The sequence below is a fragment of the Aulonocara stuartgranti genome (genome assembly GCF_965226115.1).
Source record: "Aulonocara stuartgranti genome assembly, chromosome: 19".
In the NCBI taxonomy this organism is placed as follows: Eukaryota; Metazoa; Chordata; class Actinopteri; order Cichliformes; family Cichlidae; genus Aulonocara; species Aulonocara stuartgranti.
The window spans coordinates 23,827,663-23,834,218 of NC_138955.1; the positions used below are offsets into that span (position 1 = coordinate 23,827,663).

General features: G+C 38.8%; 1 long non-coding RNA gene across 1 annotated transcript; it reads right to left on the minus strand.

Annotated features, from left to right (window-relative positions):
* Positions 1 to 487: 487 nt before the first annotated feature.
* On the minus strand, positions 488 to 1,890 carry LOC309695505. Its single transcript, XR_014273167.1, has 4 exons — positions 1,802 to 1,890; positions 1,125 to 1,167; positions 690 to 742; positions 488 to 533 (listed from the first exon to the last, which is right to left on the minus strand). It is a non-coding gene; the product is annotated as an uncharacterized lncRNA (long non-coding RNA).
* Positions 1,891 to 6,556: the final 4,666 nt, after the last annotated feature.

Below are 6,556 nucleotides of genomic sequence, written 5' to 3' on the forward strand. Positions count from 1 at the left end.
TCGAGTAAAACAAAAGCCTCATTGTTATGCTGATTATACTTAACTGATAAGTATTGATATGTTGTAAGTTGTCACTTTAACACAAACTTTTACCAAAATAACTGAACGAATGGGACTGTGTTTGCAGAGCAAGCACCACAAGTGTCAATGCCTGTTACAATGAACTGAGATGAAGTTGATACTTAAGACAATGCTACACCTAAAGCAGGACAGAGTGACAGAGAGCCTGTCAGCAGACAGTAACATACCAACTGGCTAGCACTAATGCTAGCTAAATGTGAATAGGATTTGCAGCCTATATTTCACTTTTCCTCTCTCAAGCAGGCCACCCGTGCTGTTGACATTGACCATGAACCAGAGACCAGTGTTACTGAACAACAGATATAGTTATCCTCAGGATAAAAATAAGAACTTTTTATGCTCTCCACTCATAGTCTGCAATCAACGTCAGAACCTTTGGATTGACTGCAAGGTTTTTCTTAGACGTGTTCCACTCCACTTTGGATCCCTTGTCGGGGTTTATCATAAGGCATCTGTCGAATGAAAAACAACAACTTCTTTAAGAAACTGAGGACTGGACTGTATGTGTTTTTTTACATTTGGGCTACTGGATAAGAAATGTTCGTGCAGTAGTAAGAGCCAAACATCAGGATAAGTGCGTCGCTAAAGATAGTGATATGGCCATTCACAATTGCCTGGTCCACAGATAACATGAAGTTCTCGGCTGCCAAAGTAGAGTTTCCTGTTGTGTACATGAACAAGAGACAAGGGGACAAAAAAAACAAGTCCACACATGACTCAAACAACTAACTGCAATGTTACAACTGATGTATATCAATTACGTACACTGGCATGCAGTTTGGGCCCTACGATCAACTACAAGGTGTCTAAACTTTTGCTGAGGGCCTTTTCCTTTTCTGTTTAAAAAAGTATGAAAATGATTTTATTTAAAATTAAATGTCATCTATAACTTTAAGCCATTTGGAGATTATTTCATCTTCTACTTGCTTAACTGTTCACATGAACTTAAATGTTGACCATGGGTGCCCAAACATTTACATTAAAGCACCACAACTGCGACAGGTGTAATCTTTTGACATCCTTAAATGCAGCACAATACTCACCTTTACAGCTTACTGAATAAATTTGAGAACTCACGCTACTAATCTGCAGGGGAAGAAAAAAAACCTTATGAATCATGAAACCTGCCAAAATCCAAATACATGTATGCAATGTACGTTTAAATGTAGTCAAATAATTCGCCTCAGCTGCTTTAGCCCTACTTCCTTTCCACAAAATAGAAGGAAATACCTGGCTTACATGTTCATTTTATTTTACAGGGCAAAGCTAGCACAGTGGGCTACTTCTATTTCCTATTTCTCTCACTTCCTCTCACTTCATCACGCAGCACATCTTGGCACGCACGAGCTCTCTACAAGAGTGCAGGTGCGTTGCTAGAGTGGAACAGGTCGCCTCTTAGCTCTTAAGTTGCATACTTACTTTCACATTAAGACAAATGCATCAGTGGCAGCTGTCATCATGGGCCCCCTAACGGGTATTAGCGGTGTAGGAACTATCCACATAGCAACTGCTGTGTTTACACGGTCACAGAAAGCTGGCAGCTAACAAATTAGCGAACAACAACTCTGCTAGCTAGCAAGATAGCGGCTGGTCTAGCTGTATACTAACTGCACCTACACCTTTGCCTTCAAAGCTAGGGATTCCATGCTCAGTAAACTACGAGCCATAGTGGTCAAGCAATGCCAAGTTAATTCTACTAAGCTGAGTTTGATATACTTGCCTTGCAGCACTGCATGGATGATCTTTCAATCTCTCTCTTCCACCGTGCTTTCCACAGCCATACCCGCGACCTTGTGGTTGTCAGTTCTAATTCATTGGCCGATGTTTATGGTCATGTCGTTATGTGTCCGAACATCCAATGGCATGTCACATTGTTTTCATGACCGCGCCCTCACCCCAGGTGCAATGTATTTTCACAATCTAACTATGCATATGTACAGAGAAATATATTTGGGTAACAAGGAGATTATGTTTTATTACATTTACAGTGATTTTATGTTATTTTACATTTTACATGTGAAATCACAGTCGATTTATGTAAATTTGATGATATTGTGGAAAAACAGTACACAACTGTAAAATACACAGTAAAATAATTTGACATTACTATTTTTTGGAACAGTGTGGCTCATTGAATTGAGAATTAGGATTCATCAGTTACAACCATTTTAAAACCAGACATCTGCCCACTCATAAAGCATGGTAATAACTCGCAAATGTGATGGCAAACTCTAATCTGTTACTGAATAATGACTAACCAGCCCTGAAGTCTTAGTGGCTTTTATTCATACAAATATATTACATGATGTATGCACTTTTAGTAGATGTGTATTTTATCAGCTTTAAAATAATATTATCTGTAATCTGAGCAATTCTTAAAATTATTCAGCTGCTTTCAGATCTTTTCATGCCAAATGCACTGATGGCAGTGAAACTGTTACTTGGCGGCTCAGTAGCCAAAACTTTATACAACTGCAAACACATTTTTATGATTAATGATGCTTCTTGACTTAAAAATAAGTGAAAGTGCAAACAGTTACGTAAAGGAGTTTTAGATTCAATCTTTTTTTCCCTATGTGATTCATGTACAGCAGAATGGACAATGCTGATACTGAACACTGTAAAAGTTTGATAATGAGATCCGCTTATGTGCAAATAATCTGAGTGTGTTAAAAACTCAGACTGACCAGCTTCAGACAGTTTTTTCTTACTCTTGGATGTGTTTGATGCCATAAAAAGGAAGCATCCTTAATATAGTCATCCAGGTCAAAGCCATAGCTATGAATGTAGAGGCCCCGCCCACCTGCTTTTTAAACCCACTGTTTATAAGGGGCAACCAATAGGAAGAAGCTGCTTATAAAAGTGGTTCTCAGACTTTTTTAGCGCACACCACTTCAGAAGCTTAAAAAAAAGAGTTCAACCTCTATCAAGATTAACTTTTAGTCCAATTTCTAAAATTAAAATTTCAGTTCATTTTCTCACCAAAAATAATGCTAACAGCTAACGTTTTCCTTGGGTTTATGATAGTTGTCTTGATGTATGCTCCAAGTAAGAAAATCCCAGAATTTTGATACGGTTCATCTGGACGTTGCAATCTAAGCAATTATGCATTTTAAATTTTCTGGGATTAATGTAGGTAATCCCCTGGTCACCAACACCCTGACTACAGTGGCTCTATGCCCCACCCGGTGGGACCCACCCTATCGTTTGAGGAGCACTGGCTTAACATGGCTTATTTCAGGCACTTCCTGAAGAGGCTACTTCAAATATAAGAAAATAAAGGATTATTTTGAACTGACTCATCCAACACCACTCTAGTAGAGTCCATAAATACAAATTTGGAACATAATAGCCACCTATTATGTTTTAAAAACCCAGCCAGTCACATGATCTACCTTATTGATGGGAATTTGCTCACTTGATGTGGAGATAACTTGAATTTTATTAGATGATATACTATCAGATAACAGGCATGTGAAACGACATATAATTGGTACCAACAGTGAAGACATTAATGTGTTCTTCGTTTCCAAACTATACACCAAACTAAAGCTGTTTAAATTAAACCAAGCAGCCAATGGACAAAGAGTCTTGAAAATTCAGCTTGTACTGTGCACAAACCCATCAGAGGTCACCATGCATCACTGCTCTGTTAATTGTTTCTCACCTCTGGTATTTCACACCTGCCGGGAAATGTCGGCACAGACCCAGCAGCCAGCAGCTGAGCCAGGGCATGATTGATATCTGTGGTTATTTCACTCGGTCCCTTCACCCGAAGGCGTGGCTGCACTGCGAGCCTCTTCGGCTGCTGTTGTCTCCCACGCGTGTTGCTATAATTCTTCACCGTTGATTGTTCTGGCACACCTTGAATGCTTTGAGGAAAGACAGATTGATTGCACATTTAAGTGCGAGAGTTCCCGAGCAGATATTCGGAGACACGCTGCATGCACAAACATACATGTGCTGCACGTGACCTAGCTGACACACTCACAGAAGGACTTCTTTGCCCTCTTAAATCTGCTTCAGTCATAAAAGGGCGGTGCAGGAGAGAAGGGTGTTTAAATGATTATTAATCTAGGACACAGTTCAGCCAACAACCTGATACATGGCTGCAAGCCAGCACTGGGAGCTGTAATGGTTTGTGTCTTGTAGAAAGTCGACTAGTGATATCCCAGTAAGAAAACAGGTTAGTCAGAGAATATTTTTCTAGTTTCCTGAGCTTCCAATACTCCCGACAGCTGTTTCAGTGGTAATCAGGTGTACACGTTGTACAGACAGGCTGTACTGAACACACCTTAATGAGTGGCGAAACCAGACTATGAATACACAATCTGCCATTAAAATACATATTTGTGTAACAAAATGAAACAACAACAGATGAAAGAGATTTTTTGAAGTGCATTTAACATAACATTTAACCTTAAACGGTCATGTGGCCACTTGTGCTGAATGAATCATGTTACGATTTTGTTTTGTCATGCAGTTCTTTCATTAAAAGAACATTGTGGTGGGCCTGAGAGGTCAAATACAGCAACTTAAGAAAACCCCAGCAAATAGAAACTGGAACAGAAGCACATAAAACACAGCGGTTTTTGTGTGTTTTGTAATTGAACAGCTAAAACATTCACAAACTACTTTCTTGTGTTTAGTGAGGGTCTTTTTGTGAGATTTACGGCACTGTTTGTTTTTATATTTCCGTTGTGTTTGATCCAGCGCCCATTGTGCTTTGTGTGCTTTTACAGCTATTCACTATTGGGTGTTTTCTTAAACCTGTAATGCCAAGTGTATCATATTTGATATATGAGTTTCTGTGAATCTGTGAGACCTATACATCTAAATTCTAGAATTTTTTTATATTTGGGAGAAGGTTCAATAAACACTCCATTTTCAAAAAATTTTAATTTCCTGGAAATTATTTCACGGTTCAAGCTTTACACACTTGTTTTAAGGTGGATTATATACAGGGGCGTAATTTCCAGGGGGGTTATGACCCAGATGTATTTATTTAGAGATCTTGACGCCCCCCCACCCCCCCAATGTTCAGCACAAAGTTACACTGATGATTATATAACATGAAAAACTGGTGTCAATGTATTTTGCTTTTCTACATCCAGAGAAATACTTACTCCGCTAACCTGCACCCTTTGTCTCCACGATAACCCACTTCACTGTGATGCATTTTTCTTGGGGAACTGGTATATTCAGCAGGTTAGACAAAGATTATGCGACCACAGGGAGAACATCTGTCAGAGAAATGAGACTAATGTACCACTTATTGCCAAGACACTTTTGATTAAGGCTCATTTGCATTGAAACAGTGAAGGCGCGTAGCTGAATTCAGGAGCTACCACAGCTGTTTACTGAAGTGTACTGACATGCATAGCTGCAAATTCATATTTATGAAAGACTGCACATTAGGAACACTTAACTTAAAGAAGACAAGGAGTTTGAAGGTACAGGGATGGAGACAAACATCCCTTTCTAAAAATAAAAAATACATAAACCTGTAAATTGCTACATTCCCCTTTGTGTTTTCTTCACGTTAAAGAGAGAGTCGAGTGTCTTGTTGCCCTTAACTCTTAATGCTAGTTTAATTGCTCTCTGACTCTGGCAGTGGTGTTGTTGTTAACAAAGCAGGAGAAATCTTCTCCTCCTGAAACAAAGATGGAGAAAATTCAAACAAGAAATTTTGCTCAAATGAATGTTTTTTTTTTATCCAGATATTACAAAGGCTCATTATAATCCTTCACTGATGCTCTTCTTGTGTTTTTCTTTCAATAGTTTGAATACAGTTCAGTCATAAGTGGCTAATTTATTTACTTAGAAGTAACATGAGTGAATCTGTCCAGTATGTACCTTAAATTTTAACCAGTTATTATTTAATTAATTAGGTGTTTGTAGTAAATAGTTTCATTAAACTTTTGAGCATTTTATCACACAAACAACATCAACTTGCACTGATTTCTGCTTTCTTTGTATCATTTTTAACAAAACCTCCCCTTGCGGTTTGAGAAATTGGAATTTACTACAAATTTACTCACTAATACAACCTTAAGTCACGACAAAAATACATGCATGCTCATTAGTTGCAGGTGTCTCAAAATCCCTGTCACTGTCTGTAGTATTGGATGTTAAGTTGCATATTGGATGAATGACAGAGAGTGTATTCTCAGCCTGCATGAATTCTTTCTAATAAAGGTACAGACGAGGAGAGACAGGTTAAAGATTCAGTGCAGATTCAGAGTCAGACCGGGCTTTATCTTTGAACAACAGTAGTCAACCGTTTCAGTAAATCCACCAGGAATGAAACATAATACTTTTGGGGTTTATTGTGGGAGGACTGACCAGCACTAACACCCTTTCCTCAAAGATCCTTTTTGTCTTAAGTGTTCAGTGGTGGACAGAGCAGAGCTAACAGGCGCTCCTAGCGCTTAGGCAAGCAGTTGTGAAAACACATGAACCCCGGCGCCAGGGA